This window comes from Apis florea, unplaced genomic scaffold (genome assembly GCF_048593485.1).
Source record: "Apis florea isolate Af1SG1 unplaced genomic scaffold, ASM4859348v1 contig_3783_pilon, whole genome shotgun sequence".
Classification (NCBI taxonomy): Eukaryota; Metazoa; Arthropoda; class Insecta; order Hymenoptera; family Apidae; genus Apis; species Apis florea.
Window position 1 is genome coordinate 196,367 of NW_028256851.1, and position 21,972 is coordinate 218,338.

Genomic DNA, 21,972 nt, shown 5'->3' on the forward strand with positions numbered 1-21,972 from the left:
GCGAACAAAAGTCAATTTCAAAAGGGAATTTCGGATGATGGTTTGGACGAATTTTCTATCGTTTTGATGGAAAACTTTAATGGGTGGTTATTGCTTGTTGCATCGTGGTGTCTTCGCGAGAAGTTGGACAAAAATTTTGACAAATTTTTATGTGTAAGGAAAAGAAATATTGGTTCAGAAGTATATAAGAAAAGAATCGATATAATTAATCGAAGTAACGTGTTTTCTAATTCTTGTCAAAATTAAATTAAAGGCAAGTAAACAAAAATAATTTACAACGATCGAAATATTTTAAATTGTAATAAGTTACATCTTGAAATACTTCGATGCTTGTATTATTTATCCAATCTTTTTAAAACTCCTTCTACTTAGTGTTACATATATACAATTGTTATAAAAATTAAAAAGTAAAAATTTAAGTTAATATCGCTATATTTAAATTGATTAAAAGAATGATTTACTACAATCGGATAGTAAGAGATGAGATGCTTGCTAGTTTATAAATATAATCCGCTAGAAAGGATCAAAGCATTATTTACCAATTTAATAAATCATCATCCAGATTATATTGGAAAATAGAAATTCATAATATCATTAAGTGACATAAGCGTACAAATGAAGAATTAAGTTTTTTTTTTTTCTATGAAATGATGTGAAATCCGTGATAATAAAAATGCAATTAAATTTCAATCAATACAGTGGCGAGTGTATACATACATGATGTAATTATTATTATTATACATTATGAGAAAATAAAATTTATACATTGGAAGAGATAAAATGCAAAATAGCGCATAACATATCTTCTATGTATGATATTAAATTAATTAAAGAGCGAAATAGAGTGACATAATATTAATTAGATATTATGTTCTATGCTACGAGTTCCATTACTAAATCAAATTCAAATACAAAAGTTTCTAATCATGCAAAGCTTTCCCCAATTAATTGCTCGCATCAAATGCAAACACACAATAATCAATTTTATAATAATTATAATATTTTGCGATATATGATGAAAATTATGTTATGTTTTCAGCAATTATATATATATATATATATTTCACAAAATAAAAATGAAAATATCTAGCAATCAATTCAATTTAAACACAAACATCTCCTCATTTATGCATACGCACATATTATATTCTCACCACTGTATGCATACTCAAAGAATTCATCACCATCTACAGCCAATCCAGAAACACAATTGTTCATCGAATTTAAGGTTATAGAGGATATCCATCACCGTGTTTAATCCACCTATTATTCAATTTCTACCATCGAATTTTATCTATCGATTTTCGTCCAACAATCGTCGCGATCGTCGCGAAACGTCGGGGAAACGTCGTGCACGTCGTCTGCGCAACAAAACAAATTAAAAGAAAAGAAAAGAATCATCAATGGGCGGTCTAGATCTCTGAAAAAAAAAAAAAAAAGAAAAGAAAGAACAATATACGGAATGTTTCACGTAACAAATTAGCTTCTAATTAAATGCTAGACATATTTAAATATAATTTAAACGAGCGATGTATTACATGGTGGTTGTGCAAGTGCTGCCATCTTTATTCTTTTTTAATAAAACTACACATTTCTTTATTTCCTATAATTTTCTGTAAACTTCTTTTAAAAAAATATCCTTGTCTTGTGAAAATTATTGAATTATGTTAAAAAAGTAGAATGGTATTAAATTAATAAACCTTAAAAGTTCGTTTAATAAAATATTTCAATTTTAAGTGATGTAAATTTTAGCTTGTGCAAGACAAGGAACAATACTCTATGATTTCCTTGTCTTTCATACAATAAATCTCTAAATATACTTATAACACTTAAATTATTTAAATTATATTTATAATTTCAATGTATAAAATGAAAGAACGATCGAGGAAAGTGTAATATTTCAAACACCATATACCATATAATACATCGCTCGAAATAACTTAATTTTATTTTTTAAAAATCTAGTTAGATGAAACATTCTGCATTTCGATTATTCGAAGAGACACGAACCGTTTCGAGGATAACTCACTCGTATCGCGATCAACATTGAATGATTGCTCGTTAGATTAAACGTCCACGGAATTTTTTAAGGATCAAAGAGGATCCTGGATTAGATCCACCAATTGTTTTGGTTCCTTTAACGCGCCTGCATCTGAAAGCTGCCCATTTTTCGTAAAATCGTGAGACAGTCGGCCAGATTCCTCTTCATACGTGTCGTACGGACAGATAGGTTATACGCACCAAGGATTCGAGAAAATGGAACCTGCACTTTGCGCCTCTTTATATGGCCTCGATGATAGATCGTTAGATCGTTTTAATTATCGCGATTCTCTTGGATATATTCCTCTTTACGTCTGATCGTCGCTGACGTTTTGTTCGTTCAGGGATGATTATCTTTTTTTTTTTTTTTTTTTTTTTGCCGGGGATGAGCTTGTCGGAGAACGAACGATTCTGCGTTATTAACCCTTTTGGGATCCCCCTTTTCTCTCTTTGAGATTTCTAGTCTTTGATACGTTGATTGGGATCGTGAATTGCGATAACTCGATTTTAATCTGGGTTACGATTGGATTTGCTGCTTTTTAGCTATATATATCTGCTTAAAATTTAATACAAATGCATCCTTTTTAAATATTGTAATTTTTGAACAAGAATAATATATAAGAGAAAGGTAAATTTCTCCTCCATTTCTTATTTTTCTAAATTTTGAATTTATCGTTTTATAATATTCATGAATTTATTTCATGAATTTCGTAATACTTTTTTTTCAAAAGAAATGATTTTTCGAAAAATGACTCTAGAAAAAAAAGAAAATAAATTTTCCCTTCATCTTACGTCTAGATAATCGTCCCCTCGAATAATTATGTACAATTATCGAATTTTAATTCATTGTGAATTATTCAAAAATTTTTTGCAATGTTTGAATAATTTTGAACAATGATATGATAAATAATTATAAAACGATGCCACACACGAATTTCAACGTTTTCGAATTTTCTCTTCAACAAAAGAATTTCCAAAGTATTATTATTCCAAACTATCATTATTCAGCCAAAATCTATATTTCGTTATTTCTCTAATACGAAGCATTGTCGATACGTCAACCCATTTCCCCAAACATACAATTGCAACCATAACGAAAAAGCAACATTCAATACGGGCTCCTTTTCACGTATCACTTTCAAACTCGAAATTTCCAATCTCCATTAAAAAAAAAAAAAAAAAAACAGCCATCGTGAAAGGGTTAATATCGACATAAAGCATTCGATATCATCGGATTTCCTCGTTCCATGACAGTCGCATCCCCATATTGTCAGCTTTTCAACTCATTGACAATTCCAAAATCCTTTTTCTCCCTTACTTTCCCCGTAATACGTGTGACGCGGATGTCGATAGGAACCAAGAATTGGACGTCTGCGTGCCTAAACGTATCCCGAAAAGGAAACAACAAATATCTGGCCCGATTCTTTTTACGATATTATCGATAACTTGCCGTCGTTGCCTATCCTTTTCAAAGAATACGTGCTCGATCTCTGTGACACGATGTACATTCTCGTTCGTAAGTATGAGGTTGAATATTTATGCCCAATTATGGAGAAAATAGTTTCTAGAAAAATAAAAGATGATCGATATAAAAGTTTAAGAATTTATTTGTTATAATTAAAGGATAATATTTATTGCAGTTATTGGTCTTTTTTCATTTGATATCTAGCATTGATAATTATTTAGAAGAACTTGGTTTATTATTAATTTGCTTTCCAAAAGTTATTAATCTTTTTCATAATTGGGCAAAAATGATCTCGTACAAAATGTTGAATAAGAATTGGCTCGAGTTATCAGGAAATGATTAAAAAAATTGCGATAGAAATGTGAGAGGCACAAGATAAATTTTGTGATTTATACGTAATTGAAAAAATTTTCTCGCAATAAATCGTACAAAAAAGAGAAATCTTTTGTAAATATTTAATAAACTTATTTGTTATCGTCAAACGAATAATATAGATTTAGACATTTATTACGATATAAAAAATCTTTTAATGTTATTGCATAAATGTGAAAATAATTCTCAAAATTTAATCTCATTTTCTCGTAAATCTCTTTTATTGGCCTCATAAACTTACGAACAAGACTGTATCGATCTCTTTTTTCGAGGATAAGAAATTTACGTGTCCGATTATAAAAAAAAAAAAAAAAGAAAAAAAAATGGAGGGAAAAGAAATAGAATTTCTCCTCGTTCGTTTTACGACCAACCGTGTCTGTGTTCGTAATCTAGCCTTGGTACTTCTCCCTTTTTTTGTGAAAGAGGCGCGACACGTCGCAAGGGAGAAACGCGGAGGGAAAAATTTTCTCGTTCATCTCGCGAAAACACGCGATCTTCATTTGTAGAACTTGATGGAAATGCTTTCCTCACGGGATGTTGAACTTGCATCGTCAAGGATTTAAAAATGATTGGTGAAATACAACGAGCATTGTATGGTGTTCCGTCCAATAATTTCGTAGACTTTCTCGTTTCCTTTATTTTTATTTTTATTTTTTTGACGAAAGTAATTCGTGCAGTAATTTGATTTTTATTAAAAAAAGCGGAATTAAGGGTGCGTGTTCTATTCGAGAGCGAAAAATATTGTGAAAGACAATCTCGAGAAGAATTCGTAAAAGTACCACCCTTAAATGGATTCAAATTTTAAGAATAGATATTGTTATTCATTGTTATTTTATTGGATTTATTGGTTTTTATAAATATGATGCAATTTGAGTGGAATTTAAAATAAGAGTTGGAAAGTTAATAAATAAAAGAGAATTTAATTTAGTCTTACTTAGTATTCTGATCGATTTATCTTTTAATTTATTTATGAGATTTTACTTTGCAGAGTGGTACAATTATACAATTTTTAAATATATCTTTATGTATAATGTATTAATAATTAAGCACGAAAGATTTTTTTATATTTTTGTCTACGAATTTATTGGAGAAAGCATTATGTTTTACCATTATTCACCAAATATACTTGTACGATAATTTAAACAGTTATATTGTGCTCATAAAAAATACCACTTATTTCGTTTAAAAATTAGCATGAATACATCTTTTTAATGTACTTTATGATTATTATACCAACTTTAACGTACATTAAAGTGAAACGAATTTTATTTAAGTAACATCGGTATAATATTTCATAACAAGTCTCATTTTTACCAATGAAAGTGCCAATTTGTATTTGATATTGAGAATAAAATGGAAATAAAGTTATCAAAAATATCTTTCAAATCTAAAATACATCGCATATCCAACTGTTAATACAACTGTTTTTCTTTCACATTTCAAAACAAATTAAAAACACTATATAATTATAAAAACATATGATCCATTTGATTTTCTAAACAATTAAATTAAAGATTATAATGATAAAAAAAAGAAAATTATTATTCTAGACTATTTAATCATCTAATCACAAATTTTGCAATTGAAGGATTTAAAAGAGAAGTAATATTCAATATAATATACATACTTCAAATATTAAAATATTAAATATTACAAAAAACTTACTTCCAACCTTAACAACGTGTATCATCAACTTCTCCTTCTACTTATATTATTTTCCAAAAGCAAATATTAAAAATTTCCTCCCCCTCCATTAAACCCTCCAATTGAGAGAAAACGATAAATCAGCGAAAGGTCAATTCAACGATACGAAAGAAGCCAGAAACTCTAAGTATAAATAAGCTCGAAAAACCTTTATTCCCCTTTATCCCCTCGCATCGATTGGTAACACATCGTCAAAAGTTTCGAGCTCGTGAAGCGGAGCTCGCATCCCCGCCTCGTTAAAACTGTCAATTTTACCCAGGCATCTTACCTCCTCGACCCCTTCGCGGGTCGGCCGTTTTCAGGGAAGGCACGTTCCATCTTTATGCACAGAGACGTGAAGGGCAGGAGAGATTGGAGAGGGGTGGTATCGCCGGATACACAGGCGTCGAGATAAAGAGAAATGGCGCGTAAACAGGGAAGGAAGAAAGGAAGGAAGGAAGGAAGGAAGCAGGTAACGGAGTTAAGATGACAGCGGGGCTCGGCTGATAGCAGAGACAAGGAAACGGGACAAGGAAAAAGGAAGGGTGTTTTACTTTGAAAAGGGCGTAGAATGACAGGGGGGTAAATAGATCGCGAGGAGGAGGATCTCGAGGAGGGAATTATGATTAAATGAAAAAACGAGTGGGTGGATGGTGTGCTGAGGAGGAGGAGATGCAGAGGCGTCAGGATCGTGGGAGGGATTTGTCGAAGGGGCGAGGGAGAAGGGATGATGAAATTAAAAGGAGAGGGGAGGGAGTTGCGTGGGAGGACACGTGAGACTTGTAGCGATGTTGGTAAACAGAAAGGTTGAAATATAATTGTAATTTGAGGAAATGCGACGAGTTTTTGTACGCGCTGCTCTTTTCTTCGTTGCTCGGGGTTTTTCGAAAATAGGTGAACATGACGTGGAACGAATGTGTTTTTGATTCGAGAAAATGATCCGAAGGAAGTTCGTTACACGTGGGATTTAATTTAATTTAACGATTCCTGTATCGCGAATGATCTTTGCAAATTATATTTTCGAGAAAAATGGAAAATCAGAGTGCACTGTACCAATTTTCAGATCAATATACAGTAGCAATTCCAATTTTAATCTCTATCTTCTTTTTTCAACATGCTAAAAACTTCTCCTCTCTGATAATAAATAAAATTAAAGGATTTTATTTTTCAATAAAAAAAAAAGGAAAGAAAATTAATTTATGTGTCAATTTTTATGTGTCACATAATTCTCAAAACAACTTATATATTATGTTATCCTTAATATTCAAAATTTACCTTTTCAACCAATGGCGACAAAGCGTTTAAAATTATTTGTCTTCAAATAATCGAAAGATTTTACTTTCCTTCTTCCTTTTTCGAAAGCTAACTTTCTGGAAAGATTTCTGAAAGTAGATAGGGAAGGAAGAAACGGAGAAATTAGAAGATCGAGGGATGAAGATGAAGGAAATGATGGCGGATCGAAGATGGAGAGAAAGAGAAAAGGAGGGCTCGAGCCAATTTCATTCATACCTGGTCTGGTAATTCTGGCAGCCACCGAGGCATATTGCACTAAACGTCGCTGCCGGCACGAAGAAAGACAGATACGGTCTATAAAGCTTGAATTAATGCGGCTGCGTAATTGCGGCTGGGCCTCGTAATTATTATCGTGGACGTCGTAAAGTCGAAACTTTTCGTCCCCGAAAACGTTTCTGCCCGCGAGCGATTTCACTCTGAGAATGAAAGATGGAATCGCGACGAATTCACGATCGATGAAACTCGTTCGGGATTCGAATCGTTGGAATTTCAATTCGGGGGGAGGAGGAAAAAAATGGTGTTTTTTTCTTTGATGGAATATATTATAGGAGGGAATTATTTTTCGGGAAGGATTTTTATGGTGATGCGATTCTGTGGAAAAATGATTAATTGTTTTTTTTGTAATGGATTTTGCGTGTAACTCGTCATTGTTTATTCTTGAATAAATTTGTATCAATTTCGGCGTTATTCAAGTTTTGATTTCGACAATTGTTTTGATAATAAAATTTTAAATTTCGAATGTAAATCTAAACAGATGTGACGCAAGGTTTAAGTTGGTAGAAATAAAATAAAATAAAAGAAATTATTATTGTTCTTTTTTTTAAATTGAAAATTGTAACTTGGCAAATGGAAGATTTTTTTCGAAAATTCGTTTGTGTGTAATTGTTAATATTGATCGAAGGATTTTTGTGAGAAAAAGTTTGTGATCTGTTTTTCAAGTTATATTGTTTCAATTATTTCTGCAAAATTGAGTAATTAGAGTATTGAAAAATATATTTACTTATCATTAATTATGATTCATTCTAATTTCATCATTATTATAAAAAAATGTTCGAAACTATGAGTTTTTATCAGGATGCTCTCTTTTCTGAAACATTTTTCTTTTCTTTTTTCTCGAAAAATAATTATTTCTTACTTAAAAAAATACAGAAAACATACTTAACTCTATAATATATTTTCTCTACCTTTAATAATATTGTTCATATTTAATTATATTCATCTAGCAAATATTTAAAAATTTGTACAATAGAATGTGAACGAAATAATTACGAGGGCCAGATTTCGCAAATGAAAAAAAAAAAATAAAAAAAAAAAAAAAGATACATACTCCAATTTCAACTCACTTTATCAAACTTTATCATTTAATCAAAAGATACGAATCAATGTTTCACTTATATATATATACATATAGTTTCATTTATAAAATAATAAAAAAAAAAAAACATTACACCAACCAATTATTAACGTATGCTCAAATTTTAATTCACAATCGATCATTTGAACTCGTTATTTGTCAAACGATCTATCCATCCCACCGTTTCGTTATTTTATAAACGTGCATTCAACGAATGAGCTATGAATAATATTGAAAAATACTTTCCCATAAAAGTGTGTCGCAATATCGTGCACGATGCTCGTTATAATCGATATAATAAATATTTCGTATACACGAGCTTAATTCGTTATATTAATTATATATAATGCATACGATATATGTATATATATATATAACCAATATAAATTAATCGCTATATATAATATATATATAAGTACTATATATATATATCGCTCGTACGAAACATACCAACATCAATCAACAGACATTACACGTGTATACTTAACGTAGATGTGGAAAGCATATAGTGTTACAGGCAATGTCCGAGTATTACAGGCACTTTCAGAAAACCCAATGAGCCAGCAGCTTGCATAGACGAAACCAAAATCAGAATAGATAAGTAGCGCGAGGAAGAAAGAGAGAGAGAGAAAGAGAGAGAGATAGATAGATAGATAGATAGATAGATAATCAGCTAAAAAGAAATAGAAGAGGGAAATCTCGAAGGAAGAAAGGGTTAGAAAAAGAGAGAGAGAAAAGATAAAGAGAGAGAGGAGGATAAAGAAAGAGGGGGAGGGGAGGGATGGGAAGAGGATGGAGAGAGGGGAAGATAAGTAAGTAAGAGAGTGAAGGGAGAGGAGAGATACGGGCATAATACAGAAATATTACAGGAATATTCGATATTTCATTATCGACAATCATTATGCAGCGGCAGGCCGAGAGACGAACTAAAGAGACGATAAGAAAGATAGAGAAAAGAAATACCGCCGAAGAAATACAGAGAATCGATATCGGACAACTTCGACGCAAGAAATATTCGTGGATCCGTGGAGTAAATAATATAATATAATGTGATATATTGAACAGCAAGAAAAGAAAAAAAGAAAAAACATAGCGAATCTAGGTGTGTCTTCTCTCATAGTTGCAAGTGTTGTCTCTGCATTAATAATAAATAAACACTAATAAATAGTATAACGAGTATAAAGAACGTGAACGATATAAAATGGTAATAATAATAACAAATTGTAATACGGCACGACGTCATGCAAAGTGAGTAAAAAGATCGTCATAACTATTTGCGAGTAATAGTGATGCGAGTAGCTTTGAAATGAATCTAATTGGAATTTAATTAAAGAGAAAGAGAAACGAATCTTTTCCTACGCCGAACGTCACCGCGAATGTGAATTATGATTGTGTATGTGTGTGTATAAAAACATGAATCGAGACGAAGAGAGGAATTTAAGCAAAATTTAGTTAAACGGCCTCTTTGAATCTGTTAGAATTAAAATTTCTTCAAGGATCTTGGCAATGGACGACAGTGTTCTGGAAAAAGGTGTGTGCTTGCTTTTATTCAACACATTCGAGACACATTATCAAAAATTGAAGAGTGATGGACGTCGGATTTTCGTTTGCAACGAAATGGAAAATGATTCATCTTGAAAAAATAGTTGACGACGGGCTAAAAATCGAAAATTCTCGTCATGGTCTTGAATGTGTTAATGTGGCGCAGTTCTCTTCTCCATCGAAAAATACGACATTCGAGAAATATTACTGGTTGAAGTTACAACGTTTCTAGAATTTAACACGTTAGAGAGCTAGAAGGCAATACGTGACGATATCTCGCAAAGGAGTTTCGAGTTTCGAATGATACGAATCGAGGATGCCGATGTCAATGAGAGAGTGAAATAATTTAATCGATTTCTGCACTCCTCGCTCGCTAAATCGTAAAGCATCTAACGTGAATTTGACAAAACCAGCTGTGCGCCATTTAATCGCCAATCCCCTCCAATGTTTTAATGATGCGACTTTTCCATTCAGTTTAAAAATACCCCAGTTGCCGATGAATCATGTGCAAACTAGCAAGAGCGCGTTTCGTGGATGAATCGAAGGCAAATTACTACATGGACACCAGTGCTGGTACATCATTAATGGATTAAACTATAAAAGGTACGCTGGCGTGTCATCAAAGAGCCAAAAAAAAAAAAAAAAACAGAACGAGGGTTTATTTTGATACATGATTTTGATATAATTTTGTATCAAATTATGGATACTATAATTGAAAAAAACTTGTAAAAAATAAAGCTTGAAAAGCTTTTTGCAAAAATATCTCAAAAGAAAAATTTGTTAATTGAGTTAAAAATTTAGTTCCCTCTTTTTTTTAAATATCATAACAAAAAGATGATAGTATGTATCATCAGAAGAAAAATGTAAAAGATTCATTTTGTAATAATATCCATAGTATATCAAGTTTGAAAAAAATTTCAGAGGACAAGAAAACTAATTATTTTAATCTAAACTTATTATCCTATATGTGTTATTAGAAAGTTATAAATTGAACCTGATACGCAAATTTAATTCTATACAACTCTTTTCTTTATGCAGAAACATTCAAAACTTAAGGTTTCTTAAAAACATTGATATCATATAATATGAAGATAAATTTTAAATATCATAGTAAAATTGAATCATTTATATAATAATCTCTAAATACTATTCAAAACATATTATTGAAAAAAAACGCGAATTTTTTAACTTTAATTTTAAATAATTACATTCGCGTTGAAAATAAGAAGAAAATTATCTCTATCTTTTACAAAAAAAAAAAATGTGCAACGGTAATTAAACCTTGCATTCATTAATTAATTTAATATATTAATTTAATTACGTTCAAAATGAAACGAAAAAGGAATTATATCTTTAACGTTCGCATTTAAATTATCGAGAAACTAGGGAAACGTTCAAAACTTAATTTCCCAAGTTTCAAGCAACGGGCTGAACAACTAGAAAGAATACCCTAGCTGCTCGAGAGAATAGTAATTTCGTGGAGAACAGAAGGAGGAGGAGGAGGAAGAGGGAGGGGGCTGTTGGCGTCTATCTAGCAGGAACGTGATTATAATTAACGAAGATGAGACGCGATTCTTGCATCGATTACTTCTAGCTCCCTGCTCGCCCGAAGATTCGAAGCGACAACTCCTTTCTTCCGGCCGAAACAACATCGTCTTTCTTTCCTCATTATGAAACCTGGAAAATGGGACAAGCGCGACGAGGATATAGATTAAAGAGAAAAATTCAATATTTCCTTCCCCCTCCCCCTCCCCTTCCCCCTTCTTTTTCTCGTTCTTCTTCGAAAAATGTTAAACGATGTTAGCCCGACCTCTTTTCCTTTGCGATGCTTTCGCTTCGAATTTGTGCTCGGTATCAAATTCATTTTCGTTCGATGCCTCGTGGAAACAGTTGCCAACGAACGGAATTCTTTAGCGAGATAAAATTTTAACGAAACTTGAAACGGCAGTGAGAGAGAACACTTGTTTGGTTAAAAGGATATTTCGTTAAAGTTGGAATTTGTATTCTTCACTGTACCTTTTCATATTACTCGATTTTTCGTCGTTTAATTCGAAACAAAAATCAATTTCGATCGTTGTTGCAATACAGTGTCGATTACGTGCGACAATCATCGATATAAAAAGATATAAGAAAAAAAAAAATAGAATAATAAAGTGGCATGGACGATTGACCGATATTCATTTTGGAATTTTTAGAATTAATTATACTCTTTCAAAATTATAAAGTTTACGATTATTGGTATATTTAAATATATCACACTAATTGTAACATTTAATATTTACATGTGTGTAAATTTATTTTAAATAAAAAGTATATATATTGGAAAAAAATATGACAATTTATAAAGGAAAAGTATGAACGAGAGATTATTATCGAAATAAAAAAAAAAAAAAATATGGAAAAATTATATTCAATTGGACACCTAATTGAAATTTTATTCAAACAATTGCGTTTAATGCTAAATGTTATTCGCTACTTTTTAGACATTTAATCTCCTTTGCGATTTACTACGCTCTCATTGTTCTCTTTTAATTGTGAGGTAATCTTTCTCGGTTGTTGGAAAAAATTGGTCGATATCACAAGAATAATGTAGGCCTTTTTTAACCGAGAATGCTCTAATCTCTACAAAGCGAAAGCTTTCAATTCTTTGAAGTGAGAATATTAAAAAAAAAAAAAAAGAAAAAGAAAAAAAAGAAGATCAAGCTAATTCTACTAATTGAAGAGTAGTTAAAATTATAAAATAGTTTCATAAGAAAGATAATTTAATATGCGATGAGCAAATTAAAGGGATAAAAATGTTAACAAATTTGAAAATGGTTATTTTCTTCTTCAAAATAAACTGAATTAAAAATTAAGATACAAATATTTACTGTTTTATTTATATTCGCGATTAAGTTATAAATTCAAAGAGTATTTAATTAGAGAAAGTTTGATTCAATTAAGATTTTAATTAGATTAAGTTAAGTTTAGAAGGATGTTTCGAAATTTTCATTATAAAAAAATCACATAAAAATATAAATTTTGAATTATAATTTTCAAAGATATTGAATTATGTTAAAATTGCAAATTATAATTTAAGAACTAAAATGACTCGTTTAGAATTGAATCAAATTTCATATGATATTATAAAAAAGAGCATCGAGAGCTAATATTCTGATACAATGATATTATTTAATTGATTCTTCGATAATGAATTATGAAGATGATTTTGATGTTGAAGATGACTCTTTGTATGATCGTTCAATGAAATAATTCATTATTTTTGTACAAAGAGAAATTATCTCGTCGCAAAAGAACTTTCTTTCTTTTTACAAAAGAGAGAAAATACACCTTCTTTGCTCAAACACATATAAAATTATCTATTATACTTCCCATTTATTCGTAATTATTTTCTTTTCCATTTCTCTCTTCTCTTTCACTGAAAAATAATAATTTTGAAAATAATAAAAAAAAAAATCCTAACGAAAAATCACAATTGTCAAAAATTAATTTCAACAAAGTTTATAACGTTATTCCTCACTTTTTGTTCAGTCAGTCGATTGTTCGCATCATTTCGAATTCCATAAATTTCTCAATTCGTCCACAGACAGCATTAAAAACTACCGGCTCTCATTTATTACAATGTCCATTGTAGACACGTGGCGAATAACGAGGATTTTCTTAATTGTTTACCAAGGGGAGGGGTGAATTATTACCTACAGGATTACAATGGTCTGCTAGATTTGAAGTTCACAATGGACGTGGTTATATAATTAATAAATGTACGATTAAATGTATACGTTGTTAATTAAAAATTTATCGTGTCACATTTCCAGTATAATTTCCGGTTCGTTGATGAGGAAAGAACGACAACTGTGTTTTTATTCCATCATGGAAAATATTATGAAATGATAGAATAATTTTCGTGCAAATTTATATACTCGTAAAACATTTCCAATTTCTTTTTCAAGTTTGTTTGATTATTTTAAATTTTGACACAGGAATTATGTACATTTTTACCAATACAAAAAAGTTTTCATTGTATAAAGTATTTCACAAATAACATTAAAGATTAAGGCATAATTCTGAATTTAAATTCTAATTCTTCTATTTTCTATCGTTTCAAAACTATAAATTTTATATTGTTTAGGAATTTAAATATTAAACTTTTGATATTAAGAAACTTTTCAATATTAACGTAATCACAATATTGTAACAAATTTTATAGCAAACTGATCAATCATACTCCAAGTTTTATAAATAAAGGTATATATTTTTATCTTTATTTGACGATTGCACAAAATTCTGATCTTTCTATCAAAAAAAAAAAAAAAAAAAAAAAGTTTGTCAAATTCACGTTGTTTTAGAAGCACGTATCATAAAAAACGAATGCCTTCTATTCAGTTTGTTTATCCTTTCGTTGCTAGATCATTCTACTTTTATTTTTCATCGCTTTTTCATCCACGTCACTGTATTCTATTTTTAAAAATTATTTCGAAAAAACTATTGAAGACAAATGTCGTATTTCTTAAAATAAGTTATGCAAAATATCGATCCCTCTTCGCAAAACAATTAATAATAAATTTTAATATCTCTAATCAATTAATTTCTCTTGTAAAACCTTATTGATTAAAATTTTTCATTTCGAACAAATTTATTTCTGAATAAATATATTATGAATATGTTTGTGTATAAGTGTCATGTGTCAGCGACACATTAGTTGATAAATATACGAAATGTTTCAGATATAACAGTGAGGTATGGAAGTATATATTGTGCAGAACAGTGTGTGAAATATATATATACATATATATAGCCACGTAAATTGAAAAAAGATTGAGAAAAGGAACAGCGAAGCGACAGTTGAAACTTTGGGAGAAGGGAAGAAAAAATAGTTGTTATAACAATAAATAAATCGTCAATCTGGATTCGTCCTCTGAATTGGATTTCAATGCGAGTTATTAAACTATTTTCAATTTTGTAGAAATACTTATTTCATAAATTATTCAAACGATATCAGCCATTGTATATATATTTGTATATTTGTACATTGTTATCGTTATTAATGAGTACAATTCAATGATATTTCGATATAGATATATTTTATCCATGATATTAAATTACTACACTATAAAATTAAGATATTACAATCTTATGAAATTTAATTGAATTATCAAATTATTGATTTCGAGTATTTTATTACGAAATAAATAAATCTGAAATTCGAGATTATACGAGGCTCCAACTTCGTTCTCAAAACAAAACAATATAAATACAAAATTTAAATGTTACAATTTAATTTTCATCTGTATGCATCAAAATTAAAAATTAGAAAATGCCTATTTTCGAAAGAAAAATTATCGTTGAATCGTTTCTCTCTCGTTTCCTTTCTATAAATTTATAAAGAGTAAATATTAAAAAAAAGAAAAAAAAAACGAAGAAAATTACACACGAGGCAATAGAACAAAGAGGAAATCGAAAATATAATAGCGTTAGATTTTTTCAACATCGATGATCTCTCTAACGAGATCACGTTGCGCCGGAAGACAAGGCCGAGTTACGTGTGAAATACAAATTCCAGGGATTCGTGAGACGCCGGAAGCAGAGGTACGTGAAAACGAAGAGGAGGAAACGAGCGTCAAGTGTTCTTAGCGGGCACTGAGACGAAGCAGTTCGAACGTGACTAGTAAGATAACAAATGCTTCTGCAATATCGAGATATCGAAGGGGATAGAGTTGATGATTCGCTTGTTACCTTTGTTTCCTTATTGTCTCATCAACTGTTACTTATTTATATGTATAAATATATTTGTCTAAACGATTCTAATAATTTTTTAATTATAAGACATGTATCAAAATATTTTTGTGATACAATTTATAATTGTAATATTATTATAATCGAAGTATAAATATTATTAAAAAAAAAGATTGATAAGAGAAAATTATTCCATGTTTAATTGTGGATTAATTAATTAATCTTCGACATTCTGTATAATATTCAAATTTTCTTATAAATTTTTATGAAAAAAACACAAATAATATGAAATTTTTATAAAAACTTAAAATAAAAATTAAACATTTACATTTTTTACTTCTTGATATTATTTTTAATTTATGAATAGAGAAAAATATAAATTAGAAAAATTTAAATTATCAGCATAATTTAGTTTTTATATTATATTTATAAATATAATGTTCTCTAAAATAAATATTGATTATATGTTCTAATTACATTCCTAGCGAAAGCGATTTTGCGAATGTGTGATTTGTTACATGCAAATATTTTAATAAAAAAAGAAAGAAGAAAAAAGAGCGCATAATAATGATATAAAATATGTTAATTTAGTTATATAATTGATAATAAATAACAAAAAATAACGAAATATTATAATGCTAATATCAATTAGCATTGTAATTTTTTCATTAATTATTAAATTACTATTAAGTATATCATGTAATGTAAATTAAAAGTTAATATGTTAAAAATATAACGTTATTATGAAAATAAATATTTTTTAAATTTTATTTTATAATTATATTTTATCTAATTTTTTCTTTTCCCAAAATTATTTATCGATTTTAATTAATTTTTGAAGATAAAAATTCAATATTATAATAATTACATTAAAAAATGAAATGAAAACTGATTTAACATTTTGTAAAAGATCCTTGAATACTTTGTAAAAATTTTAATGAAAGTATTATAAATTTAAATTTGATATATATATATATACATTGCTATATTATTCTATCCCTTTTTTTTAAATGAAAGATATTTCATGTTCTTAAATTTTATATTTTCTGTGCTTAAATTTTATAATTACAAAACTTATTTGTTCATCAAAACTAACAAATTTTTATGCATTAATCTATTATTATTATATCAAGTATTTTCTCTCACAAAAAGTTAAACAAATCTTTTATTCCCCAATTATAAATCCCATAATTACCATTCAAATTTACCTACAATACAATATATTCGAAATTAAAGAAAAAAAATTAAAAAGCAAAAAAAAAATTCAAATCCAGATTAAAACCTAACACGAGTTAACATTTCCTGGAATTTGTATTTTTCATATAACGCGTCCCTAACATTTCTCCATTTAATGTAGCTTGCGGTTACATTCTGGGGTTGACAGATTTTTCCATCGTATTTCATCGCTCGTTTCATCTTCTCGAGCGGAATCAACGCTTGCACGCGTTTGTGCGTCCCTAGTTTATTGGAAAATCAATTGCGCTTAAGTCGAATTATATTATATTGGCTCGAGGAACATGAGATTGCTACCGATTCGAAAAATTGTCTATGCATCGAACGAATCAAGGAATAAATTATTTCGTTGTGGTTCTCCACGAAGGTTCTACTATTCCTTCGTTTCCAATCGAATTTTTTTATCGACTAGCAATCGAGAATGATATGATACCAGTTGATATCATTTAACAAGAATTTTTTTGTCTTTCGAGATATGTAAAAATATTTTATGCGACTCTTATGACTTTCAAATAGAATTAGAAAATTCTATGCATCTTGTAGAGAGAATAAGTCTAATTTATTTATCAAATTTTTGATTTTCTTTAAATTATATATTATATATATATAAAATGTGACACGTTGAAGGAAAAAATTAAATTATTTGTGTGTCAAGAATTTTTACTAACGATAAATTTTATTACAATCAAAAATGATTGTTTTAAATGTAACATCTTGTTATTTTTGCACTATATATATGCATACGTACAATTAAAATATATTTATAAATTGAAAATATGTTTTGGAGCTGTTTTCATGTTTCTTTTTTTAATCATTTTAATCTTAAATTCTTTTCTTTTATTATAGTAATAGTATATTTCAATTAAATTTCTCAATTCCTATAGGATATATTGATAGGTAACTTTTGCAAAATAATTCGAAGTTGCACAGTTTTCAGGTTAAATAAAAATATGGAAGAGAAGTTTTTTTTTCAATACAATTGAAACGTTATCGATATTCGCGCTTTTATCCTAAATTAATTTCCCTCTCTATTCAAATAGCGTAGCTGAAAATACAAGCATTCTTGACTCGAGATCAGCGCTATTGTAGCTGAAACACGACTTTAACAATTTGTTGTAAACAATTCTATTCTTAAATTCATGTTTACAGTGTTATTTTTTTAGAATCTATATTATTTTTTTTTCTTCAACGAAGTAACTCCATCAAATTCCAATTATTGTATTATGTAATATATAACATTCATCTTTAAAATGTTAAAGTTGAAAGAAACTTGTTAATAATCTAAAATAAATTTGAATTACAACTATTTGACTTTTTGAAATTAAAAATGGATCTGATCAATTGTCTAATTCTATCTTATTTTTCTTTATTGAAAATTTATTACAGAAAGCAACAATAATTAATCTTATCATTAAACATTCTTTAAGCTTTCTTTTAGCTCCTCTCCTTTAATTTCATTTTTGCGAATAACACTCGAGAAATAAAACATGTTTCTAATTAACCAATATTTACTTCCTTTTCACTGTCTTTCATCAGGATCTTTCACTTTTTTTTTTTTACCATAAACGATATTTAATTATACACAAAGAGAATACCAAGAGAATCTCTTTATAATTATCCCTCTTATTGACCGTTGGAAAAATATATTCATTATTATCATTTTAGTTAGCATGGCAAAAGTACGTGGACATTTAAAGAAAATATTTTGAACTTAAACTTTTCTTTCGCAAATTATTTAATCATTCTTTCACAATCAAGTTTCTTTCGTTCCTATCGCACGGCAAAGTAAGTAATTCTCTCATACTCAAGAAAACATTGCGAGAAATTTTTAACACAAACAAAAGAGAAACATCTTTCTTCATGAATGCTACATCTATTAGATTAAAAACTAAACGAGTTTTAAAATTAGAATAATATCCTCAAACGATTACATTCCTTTCTACGAAAAATCCAATCAACGTTTTAATAATATAATATTGCATTGGCTGATATCGTGACACGTATCAATTATATAATAATTAATAGAACAGATTATTTTAAAGGCCACGAAACAACGATTTTAAACATGAGATTCGTATCTCATCGTTGTTTCTCCTATCAGAGACACGAAGCCAGGTAATTACCACTCTCACGGAAATAAGGAAGTGGAGATTGCGATCGTTCGCATATGGACGCGAACAAAAGAAATACGGAGAACAAAGAGAAAATGAGGGGACCGGAAGAAGAGGGGGAGGGAGAAGGAGAAAAAAGGGGTGGAAATTTTTATTCCCATGTTGCAGGAATTGCGATATGCCCCTTCTTCTTCAAATGAACTTCCTTTAATTTGGAGTTCATTAACGATTAATTTGCTAATCGAATAGAGATTGTGAATCATTCAATTTGAGAAACGCGAGAAAATTTGTCAAAGGATTTTTGATAATTGTTATTTATGCCTCGAGAAAGGCGATTGGAAATTGGAACGAGCATTCATTTACATTCCTTTTGTACACAATCGATATTCGCACGTTTAAAGTATTATGATGGATAATTAATTAGGGATTAGTCGATCTTCTGAAGGATGTTGTATATAACAATAGTTTGATTATTTAGAAATATTTCGTAATAAATTTAATAGAACGATACACTCGTTTGTAATTACGTATCTTGTTATGATTAATTATAATTCAAAATTGAAGTTAGAAAGGTACTTTTTTACTTTACTTGAATATTCAAATTCTTGAAAATGTGATGCAGTAGAGAAAAATTCTGTATGTATATATAAATTACGAATAAAGAAGATTTTTTTTAAATCATGGCAATACTTAAACATTGTTATTTATTAATCATTGCCTTAAAATTTTCTTTTTCTTTTTGAAAATTTCTTGAAATATCACTTGATTAAATATCTTTTTATATTTCTTTTTTTGATACGAATTGTAAGTAAATATTTTCGAATTATTATTTTAGATATTGCATTATTATTTTCTTATTAATTAAAAAATATATTAAATTATATCTTTATATTTATTACATTTATTTAAAAATACTAATTCTGTAATTTTTTGTTGTTAATTTAATAAATAACAATTCGAATAAAAATTTATATTAATATTATTAGCTTTATAATCTATTTTATTTTAAATTTTTCATTAATTGCTACAAAATATTCACACTTTAATTTCATACACTCAAAGAATACAAACAAATTTTTCTTTAAAATCCGATTCTTTGAAATAAATAAATTTCCTGTATGAAGATAACGTATGAAGATTTTTGTAACATATTAAATTTGTTATTTAATCTATAAAAAAAAAAAAAAAGTCAGAACACGTTTCTATTCTCTTTATTCTATAGAAGAATAAAAATGTTCATTTTTCATTTACGAATCTTTCTTGCAATTTCTCCCAACAAGTATCGGACAAAATGCGAACTAAATAACGTTAATCACAATGATAATCATATATTACATACTAAGAATCCTCGAGAGGCGTGAAATATTCGGCGATATCGGTGACAAAGAAACGTTCCGCTCGCATTGTGCAGCGGGACGCTTGAACGAAAGCGATGAGAAGCTGCTTGAAAGCAGTTGGACGCGGTTCGCGACAAGTGGCGGCAGTCAGATGCCTTTTTGAATTATAATTGAGGCCCTTACGGATGCAACCGTTTCGCCCTTTTATAATATCGTTCGCGGACACAAAGGGGGCGATAATTAAAGTTCTTGTTGTCGGCCGTGGGAAAGAGGATTCGCCTTAGGAATGGAGTATGTTGCAACGGAGGATGGAGATAGAAAGAAAACGAATTGAATGGTGGCGAAAATGCCACTAGGGGGAGAGAAATGACGCTCGCCTATAATGACTTCTCGTCTTGAGAAATGCTTGTACTGGTCGTTGTTCGGTGTGCTTACAAGTTTATTGTTGCTTAGAAGCGCGAATTTATTCGACTTGTTGAATTTTTTAAAATGTTTGGCAGGCCATAAGTACTTGGAATTTTTTTTTACGTTCTAACATTTTAAGTACAGTCTGAACTTGAAGTTTCTATTATCTGCAAACATTTTATTATTCCAACAGTACGTGAATTAATTAACAATATCTTTTTTATTACAATTATATGTGATATGCTTTTTCCCCCGTTTAAATAAATTTTGAAAGAATAGCAAAATTACTAAAAATATTGTATCGACAAAATCATAGAATTTAGAAAAAAAATATGTTATTTAGCAACTAAAAAAACACGAGATTTTTAAATACTTTAAACAATTTTATATCATATCTTTCTTTGAAAAATACCATCCTGAATTACCTTCATGTTGTACTTTTATGAAATATTACTTCCAAATTTAAATTAATTATTACAATTACTATTTCCAATATTGTTAATTTACACTACTTTTTTCCATTTACTTTATAAATATATGAACTTTTTCGATGTTTAACCACGAATGAATACACCTTGTTAGAAAACACTAGATACATTAGCGTGTTGAAAAGAGCGAAAAGATATACGACGAGGTAGAGAGAAAGGACACGCGACGTGAAACCCCTGTTTGTACTATACACGAAGTAAAATGAGAAAATATAAAAGGCACGAGCTGGAAGAAACGAGTTTTTTGCGGTATAGTGTTGGTAAATTATTACAGTATTATTTCCGTTTTCTCGGGAACGAACTTTTTTCGTTTTAATTGAACTGAAATTCTTTGACACGTATTAATTTATTATCCTTTTTTTTTTGTGTCTTTATATATTTGTATATATCTCGATTAAATTGCCAGAAATTCATATGCAATTTTGTATCTTATGATATATTTGAGTGAATTTTTTACATACCCAGATGTAAATTTGTAAAGTAATAAAAACTAAAAATTAATAACTCTTAAGAATAAAAAAAGATTTGACTTTTTGAAATAATATTTATAATATTTTACATATATTCTATAAAAAATACTTTATAATAAATTAAAATTTATCAAACAATTTTCTTAACATCTACTTTTAATTTGTAATAATAAATGTTTTTATGAACCTGAGAAAAGTATTCCAATAAGAGTTTTCCAATAAGATGATTTTTTTTAAGTTTCACTTTATCAAATTTTCATGAAAATACTATTAAATGTATTCTTATTGTTTGCAAATTCTTTTCCAGCCACTGTATATAAAACAATTTCTAATTATAATTATTGATTTTACGATTGACACAAAATACGAACACTTTTTATTGGCAATCTCTGTTCTGCAAATATATCTTCTGAACGCATCCGTTACGATACTTAAAAGGTTCGATC

General features: G+C 29.0%; 1 protein-coding gene across 1 annotated transcript in view; it reads right to left on the reverse strand.

Annotated features, from left to right (window-relative positions):
* nAChRalpha6 (nicotinic acetylcholine receptor alpha6) overlaps window positions 1–21,972 on the reverse strand; it is a 336,348-nt gene that overhangs the window by 39,537 nt on the left and 274,839 nt on the right. The window lies entirely within an intron of this gene.